The 9,919-nt window shown below is 48.1% G+C and overlaps 1 protein-coding gene across 1 annotated transcript in view; it reads right to left on the reverse strand.

The window, feature by feature from the left end:
• The window catches only part of LOC138536679 (nmrA-like family domain-containing protein 1), a 215,223-nt gene extending 206,950 nt beyond the window's left edge, over positions 1–8,273 (reverse strand). Inside the window, exons 1-2 of the mRNA XM_069641394.1 lie at positions 8,204–8,273; positions 4,846–4,925 (exon numbers count right to left, since the gene is read on the reverse strand). The gene's annotated coding sequence lies outside the window, so the exon portion shown is untranslated. The remainder of the gene's footprint in view (positions 1–4,845; positions 4,926–8,203) is intronic.
• Positions 8,274–9,919: the final 1,646 nt, after the last annotated feature.

Below are 9,919 nucleotides of genomic sequence, written 5' to 3' on the forward strand. Positions count from 1 at the left end.
GGAGCAGAGTCATTGTTTGTGGCAACACTGGACAACATCAGGAGAGACTTGAACGCAGAAAGTGCGAGATCACTAATCTCAGTGGATATATTGACAGCGTTCCACAGAAACCTGCATCCCATGGCCGCCTGCAAGCCCTCTGTGCAGAAGACCTGGAACTAAAACAGGGCGCCTGCTTCATATCCAAGAGGACACAATACCTAAGAGGCCATAGCCCCTCACCAGTCCTCCATACGCACCAAACTCTGATACCGTTTGGGGGTGCCTCAACAGTCATCCCTCACGCCACTTGCACTTTCATATCTATATCCTAGCACGTATCCAAATCATTCAGTACTGACGAATCACATGATATGACAATGATAAAGACAATAGTGCTAGGTAATAGTTCTGAAAATCTCCTGGGCCTGGCAAAGCCTTAGTGAAATACCTGCAACTGGTTGAGGGATGGGCGTAAAGCTTTGTAAATTTAATCTGTTGACCTTCAGAAACGCTTATTTAATCCTTGATCAACGACCCAGGGCCCTTAATTAAAATGAGAAGGTAGCACAATCCTGCTGGTTTCATAGACCTTGCTGATAAATATATCCCCATGACACTTGCGCTGCGAGGCCTTTATCACGTGTACAAGCGCTTCATAAAGAAAAACTCTCCCTGTTCAACAGTCTAGCCCAGTTACAGTGGCCATGTTGACCCGGGGGCAGGCTTGCAGATTAATAGGTTTGGCTCCCACCACAATCCTTGTTTAGAAGCAGTGGCGGCTCATAGATAATGGGAAACAGGGTGCCGTCCCACCACCCATTCTAAGCCAAACCAATCAAATGTAAAGACTGAGCGAACCCTCGGTTGCAGCTGATGGAGCACTGCTGGGCTGCCTTTTACTGTGAAAGGGAAATCCTGTTTCCCTTTGGCAGTTCTGGTTCCCCAACGGGCATGCTCAACGAGCCATGCAACTCTTGGGATGTTTAGAGCTTCCCCAGCCTTGCACGGCCGATTAATAATGCACGCTGGGGAACTGCATATCTGAATGCGCATAGGGGTGCTCCTGCACCTCCCCATACAGTCAGCCAGCCTGGGGCTTTATGTATGGAGTGCTCTGGCTCCTCCGCACATGCGCACGTACCAGGAAGAGGTCCCTGCTTCCTGTTTATGCTGCACAGGAGCCAGAGAGCCTTCACGCGAGGCAATGTAAGGAACTGAGTCCGGATCGGGGCTAAAGATAAGTAAATAATAAAAGTATGAATGTATTTGTGTATGCATGTATGTATGTATGTATGCATGCATGCATGTGTCAATGAGTAAGTGCATGGTGAATGGCTCTGCGTGCGAATGACAGAATGTATGGTGGCTGGGTGTGCATGTCAATGAACAATTGAATGCTGCTTGAATGTGTATGTGAATGAGTGAGTGAATGTGTTTGAATGTGCAAGTGAATGCTGCACATGACTTTGTGTGTTCTTACGTTTGTCCTGGGCCATGGAGCTGCTTATCGGGGTGGTGGGTGTGGTATTTTTTGCTGGACATAATGATAAAGTAAACATAATAAGTATTATTACGCAGCTAGACTGGTCTACCTGCCCTAGCCAGTCTAGCCATATACTATTACTCTGGCATGACATTAATTACTGAGCAACAATGATAAAGCAAGCATTGTAAGTGTTATTTTGCGGCTAGACTGGCCTACTTTTTGCAGTCAGTCTGGCCATATATTATTACTGTGGCGTGGCATTTTCTTTTGGGCACCAGGGGCAAAGACTGCATTATGAGTGCTTTACGTGGTCAGTATGGCCTACATTCTTGCAGCCACATTTTCGTTTTGTAGCATGACATTGTTACACTCAAAGTCAACAAAAGTATGTTCTTACATAGGAATACTGGAATATATTGGCAGAGTCAGCATGGACATGTTAGAAAATGCTCCTGTGCACTGTTGATGACTTTCATCTATTGGATGTGTTAATGAGTTTGTGCTCTAGCATCTTGAAGCGTCTCATGCGCTAGATGGAATTACAATAATGTTCTCAGACCCAAATAACTGGACAGACTCAAAGAATATGGCAAAGTACTACTTTATTTTCAGCTGTAATAAAGTAGGGCAATCTGGAGAACAACAAACTGTAGTCCACGCACTCGCACTTCAATTTCGATTACACAAAGGCTTTATACCTCAATGTACATCATCTATGATGTCATCCTATGTGGCAAACTGTAAAACCTATTAAACGGAGGGACTGGTTAAGGGAAACTATGCACCTATATATCATATAAGTATTCATAATATCACTGGATGCCCCTTATCTAATAGGCACACCTTGAACAACCTCTAAATATGTATAATCCTGATTATAGCAGAATAACAGCAGAAGGTTGGGCTGTGCAACACTTTATAGCATGTTGCTTCAGAGACCCTCTGATTGGTTGGCATTCTCTCCCAACCTTGGACTTTTGGCTTGTTAGCAGCGCGTAAGTAAAACGAAACCCAGGTGCAGAGAGCAACGTCAAACTACTACCCACCTGCCCAATTAGTCCATTATCTCTCATCGGTCAGGCCCTAAACCAAGGCTTTTCCTTTATAGTTGACCTTGCAGCCGGTTCTGGGACTTTTAAGGAAGTATTGGTACACCATTATCTTTGTCTGGAGCTTAATTAATAGCCATTGTTTTTGACTTCTGGATCAAGTGTGAGAAGACCATGATTTTGTCCATTTCAGCCTTTTATTTACTGCTACTTGATTTAATTAAGCTGGGTGTCATTGCTCCTCTTGGCCTCTGGAACTTGGTTGCTCTTCCTCACAGAAGCTTTTCACATCTTTAATTGTACACTACTGGGCACTTGCAGATGTTTTCTTCGTTGCTTAATATAAGAGAAATATGTCTTACTTACATGGCCTATCCTCTTGACTCCCTTTGTACCTTGCAATTGTTCCTTGATGTGGCATTTTTGATCCCAGGCCAATAGACTCCTCTTTTTTCCTCACACAAAGCTGTTTTCCAGCATCTCCTGACTCTGCAGCCCTGGTCTGTCTGCGAGGTAGCTTATTTGCTTTTAAAACAAGTCCGACGTCCATCTTTTCCTCATGGCCGTTTTAGCCACGTTCTGTTTTCTTCTGCAGCAAGCGTCTATCTGTCTCAACTACCTTGCGTTTCTGTGTATATACATTCACTTCATCTCTCCTTACTTATTTGTTTGGTGAATATGATTTTTTCGCATTCGATTGCATGTTTTGCTTATTACTACAGTTACATCTTCATTCTTTAAGTATTTGCATATCGTTTCAGTGCGTTTACGTGTCTTTCTTTCATGACGTCACTCTGCCCTTACCCAATTTCACTTATAGCTCTTCTATGTCCAATGGTGTGTGCAGACATCCTTCCACTCTTTCAGTGTGGAGGCACATTCGATACGGTTGTCTGAGTGCATATCATCTATCATACACTCGATGTAGTAGTGGGATGATACCTGGTGTCCCACCTAGGGCTCTTCTCCTACTGTTCCAATATGATGGAGGTGAGAGGGCAGGAGCTAGCGATGACGTGTCCACCTGCTCCTCTACAAGTTACCCTACAAAACTAATTGCAATCTGTACGCTTGTTACCCAATTGTTCACAGAAAGCGTACTGTAAAATGCACCATTTTAACCCATTATTTCCCAAAATGTCTCCAGGGGTGGCTCTGAGGGAGAGCCCCCCCCCCCGCCCCACACCCTGGCCCACCCCGGTATCCCTCTCGGTTGGTTTGTGCCGCTCCCACATATTTGTGGGAAACCTTTTTGCCCCCACTTCAAATACTCGCTAGCCGCCGCTGCATAGAAGCAGAGTGAAGGTTTCAGTAGCACCTTGGAGTGTGTCACCTTTCGTCCTCAGAACTGAACATGCAGTAGACTAAAGGGGTAGCCCTATATTGTGCGAAGGCCCAAAAAGGGCATCAAAAACTAGAGAACAGGCGAGGACTGGCCTTCCCATGCAAGGTTTAATACACACTTGTGGTTTCAGTGTGGATATTGTTTAGAAGAAGGGTAGAGGAGGCATAAATCAAATTAGCCCCAGAAAGAAGAGCGAGGAACCCTGTCGCAGCCCTGAGTGTATAAAATCAATGAACAAAGGCGTGCCACATTGAAATAGACGGCACGCACCAAGGGCTCATGTCTAAATAGAGAAAACGGCTGGCTTAGTATCTGTTATTTATTGATTATATTTGTGTGATATTTTTTAACCAAACATAATTCATGCAATCAAAAAATAAAGCAAATTAACATTGCCTGTGCATGAGTCACAATGTAAATTGCATTTTCGAACAACAATTCACACAAGGATGCATGTATCACAGAACAACAACTGTGTTGCAAAGGCACGATCCACACAAACAAAGTCTTTGTAAAGAGTATCATGAAAAATTGAAATCAATTCAGCAACCCGCAAAAGATGGAGCCTAGTGTAGTCAGATGAGGGGAACATGCCTTCCTGGCATCGGTGTGTTGCATTCTAGGCTCTGGACCCTTTCAAAAGGAATTGAGGTCTGGCTGTGCAGCTGACCAGTATATAGCCGTAGTGGGTCAGTAGAAGACCCATCCGAAGTGTTTGGATTGGTCTCTACTTACACACTACCACCTTGGCGTGGGCCGTCAATTTAAATGTGGCACGCCATTGTTCATTGATTTTATACACTCAGGGCCGCGACAGGGTTCCCCGCTCTTCTTTCTGGGGCTAATTTGATGTATGCCTCCTCTACCCTTCTTCTAAAGAATATCCACACTGAAACCACAAGTGTGTATTAAACCTTGCATGGGAAGGCCAGTCCTCGCCTGTTCACAACCATACAACATGCAGCAGCATGCGTAAAACTCACCTACTCTCAGCTCTTATTCACTCCCGCCTGGACCTGTCGTGGGGGGTCTTGCTTTTCTCTGCCGGTGAGTTCTTGAATATCTGCGAGTTTAAAAGCAGAACAACACAAATATTCCAGAGATGATCTGAACCAGTGCCAGCCCCGCCCCTCGTCTATGCTCCTTTGTGTGCCACTTGCCCAGCTGCCAGCCCTCCCCGAGTCTGTACTTTCCCTACAGCAAGCTTTCTCTGAGTGTACTGCTTTTCCAGCTGCCAGCCCACCCACACAAAGTCTGTGCTGCTTTCCCTGGCACGTGCCTTTTGGTAGTCTGTGCTGCTTCTTTCTTTGAGTGTGCTACTTCCCCCAGTGCCAGCCACTCCTGAGTCTGTACTTTCCGAAAAGCAACTTTTCTCTGTATGTGCTGCGTTTCCATCCCACCCTAAGTTTGTGCTGCTTTGCCTGGCACCCGCCTCTGGTCATTCTGTGCTGCTTTCACAATAGCAACCTTTCCCTGCCATCCCACCCTAAGTCTGTGCTGCTTTCCCTGGCACCCGCCTCTCGTCATTCTGTGCTGCTTTCACAATAGCAACCTTTCTCTGCCATCCCACCCTAAGTCTGTGCTGCTTTCCCTGGCACCTGACTCCCGGCATTCTGTGCTGCTTTCACAATAGCAACCTTTCCCTGCCATCCCACCCTAAGTCTGTGCTGCTTTCCCTAGCACCTGACACCTGGCATTCTGTGCTGCTTTCACAATAGCAACCTTTCCCTGTCATCCCACCCTGTCGGTGCTGCTTTCCCTGGCACCTGACTCCCAACATTCTGTGCTGCTTTCGCAATAGCAACCTTTCTCTGCCATCCCACCCTAAGTCTGTGCTGCTTTCCCTTTCACCTGACTCCGGCATTCTGTGCTGCTCTCGCAATAGCAACATTTCCCTGCCATCCCACCCTAAGTCTGTGCTGCTTTCCCTGGCACCTGACTCCCGGCATTCTGTGCTGCTTTCACAATAGCAACCTTTCCCTGCCATCCCACCATAAGTCTGTGCTGCTTTCCCTGGCACCTGACTCCCGGCATTCTGTGCCAGTTTCGCAATAGCAACCTTCCTCTGTCATCCCACCCTAAGTCTGTGCTGCTTTCCCTGGCAACTGACTCCCGGCATTCTGTGCTGCTTTCACAATAGCAACCTTTCCCTGCCATCCCACACTAAGTCTGTGCTGCTTTCCCTGGCACCTGACTCCCGGCATTCTGTGCTGCTTTCGCAATAGCAACCTTTCCCTGCCATCCCACCCTAAGTCTGTGCTGCTTTCCCTGGCACCTGACTCCCGGCATTCTGTGCTGCTTTCGCAATAGCAACCTTTCCCTGCCATCCCACCCTAAGTCAGTGTTGCTTTCCCTGGAACCTGACTCCCGACATTCTGTGCTGCTTTTGCAATAGCAACCTTTCCCTGCCATCCCACCCTAAGTCTGTGCTGCTTTCCCTGGCACCTGACTCCCGGCATGCTGTGCTGCTTTTGCAATAGCAACCTTTCTCTGTATGTGCTGCTTTCCCTGGCACCTGACTCCCGGCATTCTGTGCTGCTTTCACAATAGTAACCTTTCTCAGTATGAACTGCTATCCCTGGCACCAGACCCCCGTCCGCGTGTGTAGCTTTCATTTCTTCAGTCTGTGCTGCGTTCCCTGGCACCTGACTCCCAGCATTCTGTGCTGCTTTCACAATAGCAACCTTTCCCTGCCATCCCACCCTAAGTCTGTGCTGCTTTCCCTAGCACCTGACACCTGGCATTCTGTGCTGCTTTCACAATAGAAACCTTTCCCTGCCATCCCACCCTAAGTCGGTGCTGCTTTCCCTGGCACCTGACTCCCAACATTCTGTGCTGCTTTCGCAATAGCAACCTTTCTCTGCCATCCCACCCTAAGTCTGTGCTGCTTTCCCTGGCACCTGACTCCGGCATTCTGTGCTGCTCTCGCAATAGCAACCTTTCCCTGCCATCCCACCCTAAGTCTGTGCTGCTTTCCCTGGCACCTGACTCCCGGCATTCTGTGCTGCTTTCACAATAGCAACCTTTCCCTGCCATCCCACCATAAGTCTGTGCTGCTTTCCCTGGCATCTGACTCCCGGCATTCTGTGCCAGTTTTGCAATAGCAACCTTTCTCTGTCATCCCACCCCAAGTCTGTGCTGCTTTCCCTGGCACCTGACTCCTGGCATTCTGTGCTGCTTTCGCAATAGCAACCTTTCCCTGCCGTCCCACCCTAAGTCTGTGCTGCTTTCCCTGGCACCTGACTCCCGGCATTCTGTGCTGCTTTCGCAATAGCAACCTTTCCCTGCCATCCCACCCTAAGTCTGTGCTGCTTTCCCTGGGACCTGACTCCCGGCATTCTGTGCTGCTTTCGCAATAGCAACCTTTCCCTGCCATCCCACCCTAAGTCAGTGTTGCTTTCCCTGGAACCTGACTCCCGGCATTCTGTGCTGCTTTCGCAATAGCAACCTTTCCCTGCCATCCCACCCTAAGTCTGTGCTGCTTTCCCTGGCACCTGACTCCCGGCATTCTGTGCTGCTTTCGCAATAGCAACCTTTCCCTGCCATCCCACCCTAAGTCAGTGCTGCTTTCCCTGGCACCTGACCCCCGGCATTCTGTGCCAGTTTCGCAATAGCAACCTTTCTCTGTCATCCCACCCTAAGTCTGTGCTGCTTTCCCTGGCACCTGACTCCCGGCATGCTGTGCTGCTTTTGCAATAGCAACCTTTCTCTGTATGTGCTGCTTTCCCTGGCACCTGACCTCCTGGCATTCTGTGCTGCTTTCACAATAGCAACCTTTCTCTGTATGAGCTGCTTTCCATGGCACCTGACCCCCGTCCGCGTGTGTAGCTTTCCCTGCTTCAGTCTGTGCTGCGTTCCCTGGCACCTGACTCCCAGCATTCTGTGCTGCTTTTGCAATAGCAACCTTTCTCTGTGTGTGCTGCTTTCCCTGGCACCTGATTCCCGGCATTCTGTGCTGCTTTCACAATAGCAACCTGTCTCTGCCATATCCCACCCTAAGTCTGTGCTGCTTTCCCTGGCACCAGACTCCCGTCAATGTGTGTAGCTTTCCCTGCTTCAGTCTGGGCAGCTTTCCCAACACGACTCTTTCTTAGTATGCGCACAGTTCCCGGCTCTCCCAGTCTACAGCACCGGTTACTATCCCAGGACAGCCTCCCCTCGGTGTGTGGTGCTGTCCCTAGTGGAGGGCCACTTAGGTGGGCTGCTGTCACTTGCACACACCCTCCTGGCAGTCCACAGTATACTCAGCCCGCACCCTCTCGCATCCTATCGCAAGCCTGTTCTGCGCATTCTACTGCCGGCCTCTTCGCTCTTATCTGCTTTCCCAGTCGCCAACCTCACCCCGGTGTGTGCTGCCAGTGTCTCCTCTCTCCCAGCTTCAGACCGTGCAGGATGAAGCAGACTTTGTTTGGGGCGGTTACTATGGGAACCTTCCTGGTGCTGAGATGGCGGAAGGACTCTCGCCTGCAACGACAGGTCCAACGAAATGTCCTGCCCGCCCGCATGTCGAGTGCCGTCCCATTCTAAACCACCAGCGTGTCTCTCAAATCTCTTATAGTCTAGATAGCTCGGTGTGTTCATGATTTTACCAAAGAGCTCCGTGTGTATTGTGTAGGTAATAGGTTCAAAATCCAAGCAATAAAATAAGCGACTTTGAGTTGGGTAACAATAGTAACTATTGTTTAAGCGCTTGGAAGAAGCGGGACTCTGGGGCAGGAGATGCGTGTCTCTATCTTCTCCTTGAATGTTGAAAGGAGTTTTACGGCAGCTGAACAGATAGGGTACCATTTAGTGACAGAACTTATTTTCACGGATCCTACTCTTGCCAGAGAGCTACGCAATATGCAACAATTTTCATCATGATGGTGGAACAATACTACATGGACATTATTTAATATATAAATGTGGCAGATTGAAGAAACATTTGAGACACAACGACAATTGCAAATGCAAGGGCTACTGATCAGGGCAGTTTCTAGTCCATTTGGTGCCCAGGGCGAAATACTAAATTGCACCCCCATCGACCCCGCGCGCGCTCGGCATGCGCGCCACTACCAAACTATACCCTGCGGTTAAGTAACTCCTACCCAGCGGCAATAAATCACTGTTATACACATGAAACAGGTTTTTATTACATTGTGATTCAAGAACTTTTTAAAATCAAAATTGCTTTTTATTGTTCTAACAATTAGTGTCCATTTTAATTTCTTGTATGTGTGACTTATAAAAGCACATCATTGGCTTTTTGGATCCTTGGCTTCTATGGTCCATCGTCAAACTGGTCCTTAATTCGTCGCTCTCCTCCTGTCCTTGGCTCCCTTGTATACCTGCCAGGTATTTCCATGTCCTTTGTGACACTGAGCCATCCCAGGCATCTCCTGTTAATTGCTAGGACTGGTATTTGTGTTCTTCCAATTATAAGTATGGGCCTAGGAGGACCACCGTGCAAAGTGAAAATCCAGGACTGGCTCATGGCGTCACGCATGGCATGGCGCCCCCACTTGGCAGCAAAGCCCTTGTGAGTTTTTTCTGTCACCCCTCTGGTCCTTGACTCCCTTGTGAGTCACTCTTCTCTGCTCAGTCTCTGCTCTGGTATTGGGGAACCTGGTTGATCGCTCTCCTCTGGGCCTTGCTCCATATGGCCCATCACCCCTCTGGTCATTGGTTCATATGGCCCATCACCCCCCTGGTTATTGGCTCCCTCACTAGTTGCTCCTCTAGTTAATCGCTCCTCACATTTTGATGTAATCATAAAATACCTGGGTGGTTACCGAGGATAATTTTTGGCGAAATGAGGGAAGAATAGAGTGTTTACAAAGCGTCCACTTGTACTCCCCCAAGTGAACAAGCCAATTGCCATGTGCTTTGGCAGTACTGGTTTAAGGACTCAGTCATCTGGTTCACGCTAGAGTTGGCCTGTCAATGTACTGAGCAAGAAGGAAACTCTTTCAGTTCTCTTTAACAAGCCTTAACATCAAACTTTGCACTCGAAGTGCATGCTAGTGTTTTTTCAAAGCAGTCTTCTGAGATTTAATGACTTAATTTGAGCTGTAACCA

This window comes from Ambystoma mexicanum, chromosome 1q, assembly GCF_040938575.1.
Source record: "Ambystoma mexicanum isolate Mex_15411 chromosome 1q, UKY_AmexF1_1, whole genome shotgun sequence".
In the NCBI taxonomy this organism is placed as follows: Eukaryota; Metazoa; Chordata; class Amphibia; order Caudata; family Ambystomatidae; genus Ambystoma; species Ambystoma mexicanum.